Here is a 13808-nt window from a genome sequence, read left to right as displayed (position 1 = left end):
ATCCTTCATATATAGATTTGCCCTTAAGAAAGGGAAAATTTTTCCTATGCAAAGATTTCAGAATATTTTGGACATTTAAAGTTTGTTTACGTAGTAATATATAAACAATATTTGGCATCTTGCCCTCTGCTCTGCCATGTCCTGCCTTCTTCTCATATGGAACAACTGCCACAGACTAGAAATGAGACCATAACTCCCATAAAAATTCCTTAACTCTCTATATCTAGCTGGTTCTAGAACTATGCCTCAAATATTATTTAGCCACCTATGTGGAAACAAGAACCTGCACTGTCATTTTGCCATCCCCCCTTTTTTACCTCTTTTTCTGGGAATAGTGATCAAATCAATACTGTCATTAGTACTGTAAAAAAGCATGCCAATTTGCTGTCATATTTATTCACACACAAGCTCTCTAACTTCTCAAAAAAGTCCCCTTTTGTTTCTTATTATTTTATTTATGTCTTCTCTTATTAGAATGTAATCTATTTGAAGATATGTGCTATCTCATTTTTATATTTTGTATACTTAACACCAAGGACATTGCCTGGTACAGAGTATGTACTTAATAAATTATTTTTCATTCATCTGTTCATTGAGAGAGTATAGTGCATCACCATAGGACTGGAGCAGTATACATATTTTGCATAAAGGATGAATGAAAATGTGACCTGTTTATTTCAGTTTTCAGAACCATGTCCTTAATTCTTAATTTCATCTTGAATTAATAACAGATTCTGTTATTTATATAAGCTGTCAAATAGACATTATGTTCATTCGTTTCAGTTGGGACTAGCTCTTTTATGACCCCATTTGAAGTTTTCTTATCAAAAATGCTGGACACTTTGCCATTCTCTAACTCATTTTATGAATACGGAAACTGAGCCAGAAAGTATTAAGTGACTTGCCGAGACTTACACAGCTAGTGGTGTCTGAGATTGAGGATTTAAACTTAAAGAGGTCTTCCTGACTCCTGGCCTAACACAAGCTACTGTGCCACCTAGCTACCTTGAAGTGGGCATAACAATGTTTTTAAGAAGAATTTAAAGAAATTACTACAATAACGTATCTTTTTGTGCACTACCCTAGAAAGGGGAGTACCTATCCCATGTAATCACTTATCTTTTAAAGGTAGAAGGTGTTTTGTTCTTTCTTTCATTGAATGAATACTAGTCTATTTATGATCTTCTGATGAAAAGTATCAATACTAGTCTATAATCTTCCGATGAAAGGTATATTCAACATGTGCTTGGTACATGTCTCCTCATTCTTTTATTTTGCCTTTTGACATTTAAATATAATTTACTAGCTTGGGGAGGAGGGAAGAATAGAATTTGGAACTCAGGATTTAAAAATGTTTAAAATTGTTTTAGAATATAATAGGGGAAAATAAAATATTATTAAAAATAAGTTAATACTATTTGCTCTGTTTACATAATGCATACTTGTGAAGGCATATTACATTTTTTGTTATTGTTTAGTAAGTTTTATTATGCTGTATACTCAGATTTCTCTGTCTCTCTGTCTCTCTCTCTTCCATACATACATATTCATACCACTTGTGTTGGGTTTATTGAATTCATCAAATATGCAATGCCAAATTTTATATATATGTGTGTGTGTGTGTGTGTGTGTGTGTGTGTGTGTGTGTGTATATATATACACACACACATATATATATATATATATATATATATATTTTTTTTTTTTTTTCCCTACCTGAGGCAATTGGGATTAAGTGACTTGCTGGGGTCACACAGCTAGGAAGTGTTAAATGTCTGAGATCAGATCTGAACTCAGGTCTTCCTGACTTCATGGCTGGTGCTCTATCCATTGTGCCACCTAGCTGCCCCCTAAATTATATTCTTAAAAGAAACTTATTTACTAGGCCCTTAAAAACTAAATCTTAAAGCTTGCTACATGAGCTTGCTCTTTTCCCATATATTCATTTTATAATTACTTCATATTATCCTCTACTTTCCTATGTTCCATCCATCTTTAACAAAGTGGTAACCATTCTCTTTGCCAAGACCTCCTCTCTAAATATGCCTTTGATCCCTACAGATTGTAACCCTCAATCATCCCCTACTTTTTGTGCCTTCTGTACTGCTTTCAGATACAAGTTTTCTATCCTTGAAAAACCTTCACCAACAATCTGATTCTTTGTTGGTGAAATGAGACTTATCCCATTTCATAGGCTTTTCTTTATTCTCATCCTTCTCAATCTATTGTGAAGACCGAGTTAGCACCCTTGATACCTTAGAATCAGCCAGAGTTAGGATAAGAAAAGTCCTTGGTCTTTATTCTTGGTCTTTAGGGGTATAAGTGAAGGGAATAGAACTTGGAATAATCTCAGGATCTCCACGACCTGCTTTTTCCACCTCCACTGCCAAAGGGACCCTAGCTTGTTGTACTTCACCCCCTAATCCTTCCCACAATTCTCTGTATACACCAAAAGATTGAACCAGCACAGAATAGTGGGAAGGGCCATTTTTCAAGCATATGCTAATAGAATATTGGTCAATCGATAATTAGCCTTAAGTACTCGGTTGTCCATCCTCAGTGCATCCAGAGTTTCAGCTCTTTACAATCTATCTCTTGCATTCAACACTGTTGAGCATCCTCTCTTTCTAGATATTCTCTGTTTTTGTTAAACTTGTCTTCCCTGGTTTTCTTCCTCATCTTCTTTGCTCCTTCCTGGTCTCTTTTGCTACCTCAGTGTCCATGTCCTGTTCCTTAACCATGGATGTTCCCCAGAGGAACAAAATAAGCATTTATTAAACACTCACTCTGTGTGAGACATTGTCCTAAACACTTTCCAAGTATTATCTTATTTGATCTTCCCAACAACCCAGAGTTGTTCTGTAGAAACTGAAGAAACTGAAGCAGATAGTGGTTGTGATTTACCCAGTGTCATACAGCTAGCTAGTAAGTGTTTGATCTGTTTTCCTTTCTCCAGAACCACTACTCTATCTATTATTTTACCTAGCTTCTTTCCAGACCTTCTCCTCCTATATTCGGTGTCAGTAGTTCCTCTGATTATCTCTCTGTCTGGATCCCTCCTCCATCTACATGTTTAGCTTCATCCTTTACCCTGAGCTTTACTCCTTATTCACCAGTTGCCTATTGGCCATTTCAAAGATGTCTTGGAGACATTTTTAACTCAACATATCCAAAGCTGACTTCATGCTCTTTCCACCAAAGCCTGCTCTCTTCTAAATTTCCCTATATCTGTCAAAGTCACTACCATCATTCTAATCTCCCAGGTTCAAAACTTTGGCATTATCTTGGATTCCTTAAATTTCTCTCATCTGTAAATCTTGCTATTTTCTCCCTTCATAAACATCTCAAATTTGGCTTTTTTCTCTTCTCTTTCAGATTCCTTGTTTGTTCAGGTCCTAATCTCTCACCTTTATAATTTCCTAGCTGGTCTCTGTTCCTCAGGTGTAATCCACCTTGCACATTGCTGCCAAACATCTGATTGCTATAGTCAAATCAGGTGACTTCCTGTTGCCTCTAGTATAAAATGTAAATGCCTCTATTTAGCTTTTAAATCATACCTAGAAGAATTATATGAGCACAGTTACAAAATGCTTCACACAAATAAAAACTTTTATCCAATTGGAGGAGTATTCATTGCTTATAAATATACTGAGCCAATATGATAGAAGAAACAATATTACCTAAATTCATTTAATTATTCAGTGCCATGCTAATCAATCTACCAAAGAATTACTTGGTAAAGCTGGAAAAAATTATCACAAAATTTATTTGGAGGAATGGGCTTAGAAATATCAAATATCAAACTATACAACAAAGCAATAGTTATTAGAACACAGTTTTGTACTGGATTGGAAATAAAAAGATTGACCAGTGGAACAAATTAGGCAGACAGTATATAGCAGCAAGTAGTAATCTATTGTTTGATAAAACCAAAGATCCCAGCTATTGTAGGAAAAACTCATTATTTAATAAAAACCATTGGGAAAACTGGAAAATAATCTGAAAGAAACGAGATTATCATCTCCCACTGTATGTAAATATAAGGTCAAAATAGGTATATGATTTAGACATAAAATATGATATAAGCAAATGGATAGAACATGGAGGAAATTAGCTGTCAAGAGATCTTGGTAAGAGAGAGAGTTTCACAGGAAGTAAAATGGATAATTGTTATTATATAAAATTTAAGTTTTTGCACAAAAATCCAAGTGCAACTAAAATAGAAGACCAAGAAAAAAATATATAGGTTTATCTGATAAAGGTTTCATTTCTAAAATATGTAGGAAACTTGAGTCAAATTTATAAGAAAAAGATAATTTTCCCAGTGGATTACTGGTACAAGTATATGAATAGGCTTTTTTGAGAGGGAAAAATCTGTGCTCTCAATTCCCATATAACAAATGCTCCCCAAATACTCACTAAATATTAGAAAAATATCCATTGAAACGACCCTCTCACATTAGTTAAGATGATACAAAAAGAAAAGGATCATTGCTGAAAGTACTGTGAAAAACTAGGTATACTAATATACTGTTATTGGAGCTGTGGACTAGTTTAATCACTCTAAAAAGTAATTTGTAATAGCATTCAAAAAGCTTTTAAACTTTGTATGTGTCCTTTGACCTGGAAATAACATAGAGAATTATACTATACCCCAAAGAAATCAAAGAAAAGGAAAATGACTTTTGTGTACAAAAATATAGTAGCTCTTTTCATGGTGACAAGGAATTGAAAGCTAAGGGGATGCTCATCTCTTCAGGATTGGCTGAACAAACTGTGGAATATGAATGCAATGAAATATTGTGCTGTAAGAAATGAAGAAGGAAATATGAACTGATGTAGAAAGTGAATGAGTAGAATCAGGAGAACATTTTATACAACAATAACCTTGTGAAAATAAGAACTCATAATGACCAACTAGCATTTCAAAGGACTTACAATGAAACATGCTATCCAATTGCAGATAGAAAGTTGATGAACTCTAAATACAAACTGAAGCATATTTTTTTCTTTCTTTTTCTGGGGGACTGAGAGAAGATGTTTGTCATGACTAGGACAGGAATTTGTTTTGAATCACTGTATTTTTGTAATGGATTTTGTTTTTCTTTTCTTTTCTTTTTTTTTTAAGTATCATTTTTTTTCCTTTTTTTATTATAGTAACTTTTTATTGACAGAATCCATGCCAGGGTAATTTTTTTTACAACATTATCCCTTGCACTCACTTCTGTTCCGATTTTTCCCTCCCACCCTCCACCCCCTCCCCTAGATGGCAAGCAGTCCTATATATGTTGAATATGTCCTAGTATATCCCAGATACAATGTATGTGTGCAGATCCAAACAGTTTTCTTGTTGCACAGGGAGAATTGGATTCAGAAGGTAGAAATAACCCGGGAAGAAAAACAAAAATGCAAACAGTTTACATTCATTTCCCAGTGTTTTTTTCTTTGGGTGTAGCTGCTTCTGTCCATCATTGATCAATTGAAACTGAATTAGGTCTCTTTGTCAAAGAAATCCACTTCCATCAGATTACATCTTCATACGGTATCGTTGTTGACGTATATAATGATCTCTTGGTTCTGCTTATTTCACTTAGCATCAGTTCATGTAATTCTCTCCAAGCTTCTCTGTATTCATCTTGCTGGTCGTTTCTTACAGAACAATAATATTCCATAACATTCATATACCACAATTTACCCAACCATTCTCCAATTGATGGGCATCCGCTCAGTTTCCAGCTTCTAGCCACTACAAACAGGGCTGCCACAAACATTTTGGCACATACTGGTCCCTTTCTCTTCTTTAGTATCTCCTTGGGGTATAAGCCCAGTAGAAACACTGCTGGATCAAAGGGTATGCACAGTTTGATAACTTTTTGGGCATAATTCCAGATTGCTCTCCAGAATGGTTGGATTCGTTCACAGCTCCACCAACAATATATCAGTGTCCCAGTTTTCCCACATCCCCTCCAACACTCATCATTATTTTTTCCTGTCATCTTAGCCAATCTGACAGGTGTGTAGTGGTATCTCAGAGTTGTCTTAATTTACATTTCTCTGATTAATAATGATTTGGAACACTCTTTCATATGAGTGGTAATGATTTCAATTTCATCATCTGAAAATTGTCTGTTCATATCCTTTGACCATTTATCAATTGGAGAATGGCTTGGTTTCTTATAAATTAGAGTCAGCTCTCTATATATTTTGGAAAAGAGGCCTTTATCAGAACCTTTAACTGTGAAGATGTTTTCCCAGTTTGTTGCTTCCCTTCTAATCTTGTTTACATTAGTTTTGTTTGTACAGAAGCTTTTTAATTTGATGTAATCAAAATTTTCTATTTTGTGATCAATAATGGTCTCTAGTTTGTCTTTAGTCACAAATTTCTTCCTCTTCCACAAGTCTGAGAGATAAACTATCCTATGTTCCTCCAATTTGTTTATAATCTCGTTCTTTATGTCTAAATCATGGACCCATTTTGATCTTATCTTGGTATACGGTGTTAAGTGTGGGTCCATGCCTAATTTCTGCCATACTAATTTCCAGTTATCCCAGCAGTTTTTGTCAAATAATGAATTCTTATCCCAAAAGTGAGGATCTTTGGGTTTGTCAAACACTAAATTGCTATAGTTGACTATTCTGTCTTGTGAACCTAACCTGTTCCACTGATCAACTAATCTATTTCTTAGCTAATACCAAATGGTTTTGGTGACTGCTGCTTTATAATATAGTTTTAGATCAGGTACAGCTAGGCCACCTTCATTTGATTTTTTTTTCATTAATTCTTTTGAGATTCTTGACCTTTTATTATTCCATATGAATTTTGTTGTTATTTTTTTCTAGATCATTAAAATATTTTCTTGGAAGTCTGATTGGTATAGCACTAAATAAATAGATTAGTTTAGGGAGTATTGTCAGGATTTTGTTTTTCTTGCCTTTTTTAACTAGTGGGGTTTCATGGAAGGAGAAAATTTAAGGACTGAAAGTAAAATAAAAATCAAATTAAAAATAATTATAACTAGATTGAGAAGGAAAATAAACATTAATAAAATAATAAATAATGAAAAAAATAATAAAGCCCTATATATATCCTGGTCTCAACTTGTGTTTCCAGCCTCATTGAATTACACATTTTGTAATTCACTCAAATTGACCTTTTTTCTATTTTTCACATAAGATGCTCCATGCCTTCAATACATTTCCTCCTTACTTGAGACTTTTAAAGGTTTCAACTGTGATTTCCTTCTTTCCTTGTCTTATATTTAACTGCTTTGTATGCATTTATATTTATTGACTTTAAACTACACTGTATATATTTGCTCATGTTCTTGTTGCTGCTCTGCAGAATTATTTCATGCTCGTATCCGTTGGTACATAATACAATATTTGGAACATGGTAATTACATAATAATTATTGATTGATTGAAATAAATTAAAATCTCATTCACAATTGAGTACCTCTTTCCATGTAATAGGCTGGATATGTATCTTTACTTGCTTATCATTATAAAGGTAATTTTATCCTTTACTCTCAAGCTGTATTTGAAAAACATTTGACACATTCCTACAAGGATGACATATAAACACTTATGAAATCATTCAGGACATTGAAGGCGCACTGTTCTATTTACATAATTATTATTATTATTATTTTTTAAAGTTTATAGCTTCATGCTAGGGGCTGAAATAAGTGACTTTTGATTCAATTTGGTCAGATTTGCTAGATGGTCAGTATCAGGAAATAAACAAGTTTTAATGGTAACATTAAAAAGTTTTAGAGCTCTTTTTCATTTTTTAAGAATAACATATAATAGACTCATGCTATTTCATGCTTTGGAAAGCTGTGACAATCGATATACATATTGTTCATATTGGCATTTAGCTTAAAAAAGTAACATGGTCACTATTTAAAGCCAATTGGTTATATTTGTCTGATTCATCTCCCTAAAGATTTCAGAGACTATTGGCAATCATGGGAGTTCTGAGTTTCCACAACAATGTCCTAAAAACAGGCTTAATTTCCTTCTTTATAGAAATTTATCTTACGCTCAATAATTACTACCACAGCAAAGGAAAAGAGTATATTGTAGAAAATCAGTCTGTTCATTAAACTTTTTCTCTCTTTTTTTTTTTTTTTTTTTTTTTTTTTTTGCTTCAGGAGAATTAATACCAATTAGATGTTGTTTACATTTTACAATATTTTTCCTGAGGGGGTGAGAAAAAATAGTGTGAGAGAATAGTGGGTATGTTTTTTTTTTTTTTCCTTTCGTTTGTGTAAAAATGTATTTTGCCATTTCCATCAGTTCGTGTGCCTGACTAAATTATAGAGACTTTTCCTCCCTTGGCTTTTGAGACAATACTTTGTTTCTGATTCTCTTTCTGTAACTATTTTCGAAGTTTACTTTGTTTGATCATGGTTCTTTTGTGTCCTGTTCTCCCAATTTTTTGGTCCTTCTAGTTTCCTTTATTTCTTATGCTCATCTTAGGATCTTTCTTAGATTTAGTGAATACTTCTCAACTTTTACATCATTATATCCAGAAATATTGTTTTTTTCCTGAGAAATTTGCCAACTTACTTGTTAGGCATTTCTACTATATGTCCTATCAGTATCTCCAACTTTATATGTGCCAAACAAAACTGATTATTCCATACTTCCCCAAACCTTATCCAATTCAGCATTTCTTTGCAACAGACATTTATTAAGTACCCATTAGGTGAAAGGTACTGTGATAGGTGCAAAAATAACAAAGACAAAAAGAAATGGACTCTATACTTAAAGGGCAAAACAAATATCACTTAAATAAATTTTTCAACTTTTATTTGGGCACAGCGATATTGCTCATGTACAATGTTTTGTATAATATAAGGTAATTTTGAAAGGGAGAATGTTAATAACTAGAGGGATTCAGAAAGGCCTTGTGAAGAAGATGGTATTCAAATTGTGTATTAAAGGAAACTTAAGATTTTAGTGAGGTTGAGGTGAAAAGGGGATATTCAACACATGGAGGTCACTTGGGAAACAACCTGAATAGTGATACTACTATTCTGTCAGATTTAGCTTTCAGAATGAACGTTAGTTCTTCCCTTTCCCTGATATTCAATCAGTTGTGAAGGTTTGTTAATTTTACTTTCATACATCTCCCCTCTATTCCTACAGCTATTACCCTTTCAGACAAAATCAGGTGACATATTGTGCCAAGCCAGGAAAGTGCTCCTTCTTCTTTTCCACTTCTTTGAATGCTTAGCTTTCTCCAAAGATTAGCCCAGATGCTACTAAATACTTTGAGAAGATAGGACTCTTTGGAAAAGACCATGGTGTTGTCTTTAGGCAAAAGGAGAAAGGGATGGCAGAGGATGAGATGGCTAGATAGTATTGTAGAAGCAAGAAACATAAGTTTGGACAGACTTTGGGAGATAGTGCAGAATAGAAGTGCTTAGCATGCTATGGTTCCTTGATTCTTGAAGACTTGGACATGAGTGAACAAATAAACATGAACAACCTAGCACCTACTACCATGCTTTGGAAATTGCAGGTATTTAATAAATATTTGTTCATTAGAACTGAATTGAATCTTTAAAGAATGCCATTAAAGGAAAGATTAATGAGTTTCTTATGGGGTGCAATTCATTTGATTTAGAAAAAATTTTAAAGCTAGAAGGAATCCTCCCCAAAAATTTCATTTTAGGTAAGGAAATTTGAGACTTAAAAGACTTTATAACTGTCACAGAACTAGTTCATTGTAAAACTAGAATTAATACTCAAGACTTCTTAAATTCTATTCTGATGTTCTTTTTATATATTCTTTCTATAATTTTATTTTGTTTATGCCAATATAATTTCAAGATTTTGAATCTTTTTTAAGCAGAAATTTAAAAACCAAAAACTTAAATTCTAGCAAAGCAAGGGTATTTTAAACCATTCTGATTTCTGTTAGGCAATAAATCCTGTGGGTACATAAAAATATATACATATCATTCTAATGAGTACCCTTGGTTCATAGATATATAAAAGCAGCCAGCTTTGGTTACTAAAAAACTGTTATTTTCACAAGCAGTTTGGTCTTACTGTTGCAGTAGATGTCTTTCCTATTGCACTTGGATTATACAGTTGTTATATAATAATCTCTTCAGCAAAGTTCTTAGATAGTAGGAAAAGATCTTGTCAGAAAGTAAATGATATATGAATATTAAGAGGGAAAAAAAACAAATTACCAATTTTCAGGAGGGAAAAAGACTCAGAACACTTGAATACAATCAGATAAACTGATAGGGAAAATACTAATTATGGTAGGGAATATGGTCTCCAGATTATCTAAATGAGTCCAGACATCCATGAATAAATGCTATAATAAAAAGAAAAATTGATACCTTTTAGGATTCTTACAAAGTGCTAAGTCAGTTATCTAATTTAGCATGGTACTTAACAGTTTTCTAGTTCACTAATGTACTTAGTACTTATTAGAGTTAAACTAGTATTTCAGCTAAAATGGAACAGATATTTAGAAAACAGCCTTCTTTGCCTCTTCAAGGAAAATGTGTCAAAAGCTTGGTTAAACTGATAAAAAAAATCAAGGTTTAATTATAACTTGGGAGCAGATCATTGAGCTTTTAAAAACAACAGTACACATCTCCTTGGTTCTCTAAGGAAAAAGAATTGGATCCAAATGAGTGGAAATTAGTAGGCGAGCAACTATGTCAATTCTACAATGAAAATGGGGCTGACTCAGTTTCCAAAGACACACTTAATACATGTAAATTAATACAACTGGCTTTAAGAAATTATATAAGTGTTAGAATAAGGAAAAAGAAGAAACAGCAGGAGGGGGAGATGCCAAATAAACTAGGTCAAAAGGATGAAGAATCAGATAAGAATGGAGTTAAATACATTTCTGAGTGTGGCACTTCACATCAGGAGCATTTCCCATCCCCTGATTTACCTCCCTCAATTAACTTCATGGGTGGAGGGAGGAAGAGAAGGGGGAGAGGCAGTGACACAAACAGAACCACCTATTAAGCAGCCTATGACAAGATTACAGAAGGCATTGATTAAGGTTAAGAATGAAGGACAGGATATATTTGATTTAAAAATAAATGCATATCCTCTGATTGAAGAGCTTACTCTTCAGGTCAAAAAAGGAGCAGATACACTCATTTTGATTTAGCAAAAATCAAGGATTTGAAAAAAGGTTACACTCTTTATGGGGCTACGTCATCTTATGTTAAGCTGTTACTAGATAGTTTGGCTTATGAAATCTTAACCCCAAGTGATTGGAAGTCCATAGCAAGGACATGTTTAGAATCTGGACAAAACTTGTGGCTTTTGGAGTATCATGAATTATGTAGGATTCAAGGCAGACGCAATAGGCAAACAGGAGTTAATATACAAATCACTTTTGTCCAACTAGCAGGTGAAGGTCAGTATGGAGAGAATTCAGAACAGATTGATTATCCCATCACAGTGTATGAGCAAATTTCTAAGGCTGCCATAAAAGCTTGGAGGTCTCTCTCTGGACAGAAAGATAGATGTAAAGCCTTCACAAAAAATAGAGCAAGGTTCTAATGAACCCTTTGCAGATTTTGTGGGACGTTTGCAAACAGCTGTAACAAGAACCATTGGAGATAATGCAGCTACAGAAATAATGACCAGTCATCTGGCTAAGGAAAATGCCAATGAGGTTTGCAGAAGAATTATATGGGGACTACACAAAGATGCTCCTTTAGAGGAGATCGTAAGATGCTGTGCCACAGTGGGCACAAATGCTTTTTATACCCAGATTATAATGAACATGGGAAGACAGGGTCCCTCTTGGCAAAGGACTTCTAGAGAAAATTGTCAGTGTTTTCAGTGTGGAAAACTAGGACATCTGAGAGCTCAGTGTAGATATAGAGATAGAATGAAAGGATAGGGTGAGAGAATAAAACCCAAAACCCTATGTCCAAAATACAATCAAGGTTTCCACTGGGCCTCAAAATGTAGATTGATTCAGGGAAATGAGAGGCAGGGACCAGCTCCAAGATATCATACAAAAGACAGGTGGGGCATGATGGCATCTGAGTTTACACCCAGAGAGTCTTTAGAATGTCAGGACTCTGATGTGATCAATCAGCCGAAAAGTAATCACATGGCAGAAAGAGATTACATGATCAACCAACAGAAAAGCAATCAGATAGCAGAAAGGGATTACAATTGGGAAGAATACAGGCTTTTTAACCCAACAGAAGATCAGTGTCCAATGAGAGCAACTCCATTGTAATTGCCAGGTGATGAGGAAAAATCCTGAAAGTGGTAAAGAGAAGGAAATTAGATAGGTTAACTGCCTGGGAGAGAGGGTTTGCTTGTATTCCTACAGATGGAGAAGGAAACAAACAGATGTAGCAACAAGCACCTGGAGACAGACAGAAAAGGAGAAAAACCTCAAAACAAAGGAGTGGATCTGAGAAACATCTGACACTGAAAGAGCATGGCTGATACTGAAACTGTTTCAGGACTTGAAAATTAGCAGGAATTATTGGATTCCTTGAGATGAAAAATTGTTGATGAGACTATTGCAGTACTTTAAAGCTTGCAGGAATTATTGGATTCCTGGCACATGAATTAATGGATAATAGATTCCTTTTGGATTATTTCTAGGATTTATGGACATGTATAATTCCTCATTTTGAGTCATGTTATTTGTTACATCCCTACTAGCCTATGTTATATTGCTATGTGCTTATGTAATTTATTTAATTATGCTTAATACCTCCCATATTGATGGATTTATGTATACCTGTTTTTGAGAGGGAGCTCCTTCAGAAACCTGCTAATCTGATTTGATTTCCCATTTCCTTTGTTTTCATCTCCCTGAGCAGTCAGGGAGGGTATAATCACCTTTTTATGGTGTTTTCACTCATTTTTTGAACAGTCAGGGAAGGCGTGATCACCTTCTTTTTGGGAGTTCTCACCTCCTTGAGAAGTCAGGGAGGTCATGACTACCTATGTTCTAAAATCAAAAGAAAGTGGGAGATGTTAGGATTCTTACAAGGTGCTAAGTTACCTAATTTAGCATGGTACTTAACAGTTCTCTAGTTCACTAATGTACTTAGTACTTATTAGAATTCCACAAAATTTACACCTTTAAGAGAGCATACATAAGGAGGAGCCTACTAAAGGACAAGCCCACTCTCAGAGGAGGAGACAGATTCATTCCATTTTCCACACCTGTGCTAGTTGGAGACATTTGGGGGGACTAGAGGCAGAAGCAGGAAGAGACAAAGGACTAGCGGGAAGAGCTCTCTGAACCAAGGAGAGAGATAGGTCTCTAAGAAAGCTAATGGGGCCATTTTGAAGGAAACAACAAAGGATCTGGACTTTAATTCCTGGCTGCATTTGAGGTGATTATTACACTCAACTGAAATGAAGGCTGCCTCCAGAAGCCCCCCACAAGAAACCTGCTCCCAGAGAACATTATATTTTAGAGAAGATACCTAATGAGGCAAAAGGCCCTGTGGATTCCTAAAAGAACATGGAACCACAGCCAATGATCTTGAGAGGGAATGATAATTGTTAAAGTAGAATTAATCATTTATATAGCAGAAATAATCAACAGAATAGAACTTGAATCTGTGATGAACATCTCTCTAAAGAAACAAAAAACTGATTAAGAGTGCACATATGTAGAATGAAGAACAATCTAGGAGAAAAGAAGACTAATAATGTTAAAAGAAAATGATTTCCATATAAGTAAAAAAGATCAAAGATAGGATACACTGAGACAATTTAAAGAATATAGGTCTCTCAGATGATATGATATGAATAATACAATGCAAA

The 13808-nt window shown here is 34.5% G+C and overlaps 1 protein-coding gene across 4 annotated transcripts in view; it reads left to right on the top strand.

Moving 5' to 3' along the window:
• The window catches only part of TAF2 (TATA-box binding protein associated factor 2), an 80415-nt gene that overhangs the window by 48269 nt on the left and 18338 nt on the right, over positions 1–13808 (top strand). The window lies entirely within an intron of this gene.

The sequence above is a fragment of the Sarcophilus harrisii genome, chromosome 1 (genome assembly GCF_902635505.1).
Source record: "Sarcophilus harrisii chromosome 1, mSarHar1.11, whole genome shotgun sequence".
In the NCBI taxonomy this organism is placed as follows: Eukaryota; Metazoa; Chordata; class Mammalia; order Dasyuromorphia; family Dasyuridae; genus Sarcophilus; species Sarcophilus harrisii.
This window is presented reverse-complemented; position numbering and strand designations above follow the sequence as displayed.